The following is a 1,685-nucleotide window of genomic DNA, read 5'->3' as shown; positions in this document are numbered from 1 at the left end:
TACATATATACTTACATATATATCTATAATATATATACTTATATGTTTATCTATATCTATAATATATATCTATATATACATGAATGTATATATATACATATATACATATATATATATTTAATCCTTACCTAATAAAATTGAGAAAATATTATGATTTGGAAGCATACCTACACCATTGTTTACTGATTGTCTCTAATATCCATCTGTGGCTAGAATCTATTTCTTCAACTTCTTGAATCTTAGCTGGACCTGTGACTACTTTAATCAATAGAATGTAGTAGATTTGACTTGTGTCAGTGGCAGGCTTAAATCTTTGAGGGACTGGTACTTCAAATTCTCCCTTTAGGAAACCCATCAGCCATGCTGTGAAGAAGCCAAAATAGTGAAAGAATTGAGGTACTGGCTAATACCACCCATTGGGTTGAGTTCTACTTGAGAGCCAACACTGTGTGTAAACTGTCTTGGAAGTAGATTCTCTGGCCCCAGTAGAGCTTCCCAGATTGACACTCCCACATTCCAACAAGCCCTGCCCAAACTGCAGAAATGTGAGCAAATACATTATTGCTGTTTTTTTAAGTCACCAAGTTTTGGGGTAGTTTTGTATGAAATAGCAGATAGCATAGATAAGCAACTTAAAATATTTTATTAAATGTCTATTTTAGCAATGTTAAACAGTGAATGTTCTGCTAACTTGTCATTAAAGTTTTTCTAAGTTTGTAAGTTTGTTTTGTTTAGGATTATCAAGCTAATCTTTGTGTAATGTGTGTGTGTGTACCTTGAAACTTACCTATCATAAAAGAGGATAGGCTGTATGATTATACTTTCAACTTGGAACTATGTTTCCATAAACATCCTTTTTGAAGTGGTTTTGGCAGAGTTGATCAGAAGAAATACTCATGTGAGATTTGGAAAGCAGAAGTGAAGCACTGCCCATTGATTTCTGAAGGTGTCACATGGTTGTGACAGACTCACACAGCCCAGAAGATTCCAGCATAACCTCAGATCTCAGTGCTCTGGTATCCAGCTCATCTTTCCTGCTGCTCACCAGCCAGTTCTGTCCCAAAGAATTCTTGGGTTTTACAAGAATTGTAAATGTAATGTAGGTTTTACATTATCCTTCATGGCTCCTTATCACTGGATGACTGTATATGGTTTCTCAGATTGATTGGTTGGTGACTTCTCTCATTCCCCATTTCCCACTTTTCAGAACTTCTGCTTCCTTGTTTGAATCCTAGCTGATGTGGGAATTATGGAGTTTTTGGCTCCCTGACAGCCATACTTCATATTTTAAAAGATTGGTAATTTTTAGAGTATTCCATGATGGTACTGGTAAGCAGAGAGGTATGTGATGATAAACTCGACAAACAATATCTCAGCTTGTATGAAGAGCATGCTTGTGTGAAGAGTAACACTGGAATATAAATTAGAACTATGATAATAAATATCACAGGAATGAAGGTACATATTACTTTTGTTTGCGTCCTAGCTGAATTCTTGCAGAATGGTACATAAATAAAATCCTTGCCACTTTCAGTTCATTCAACGAGTATACATTGAACAGTATACTATAAAATTACACTAAATTAAGTATCAAAGTACAGCAAAGAAAAATAAATGCAGTCCTATCTGTTATGGAGCTTATAGTACAACACACACAAAAATATAGGCAATTAAGTTAATAAAAT

This window comes from Canis lupus, chromosome 30, assembly GCF_048164855.1.
Source record: "Canis lupus baileyi chromosome 30, mCanLup2.hap1, whole genome shotgun sequence".
Classification (NCBI taxonomy): domain Eukaryota; kingdom Metazoa; phylum Chordata; class Mammalia; order Carnivora; family Canidae; genus Canis; species Canis lupus.
Note: the sequence above shows the minus strand (reverse complement) of the source record.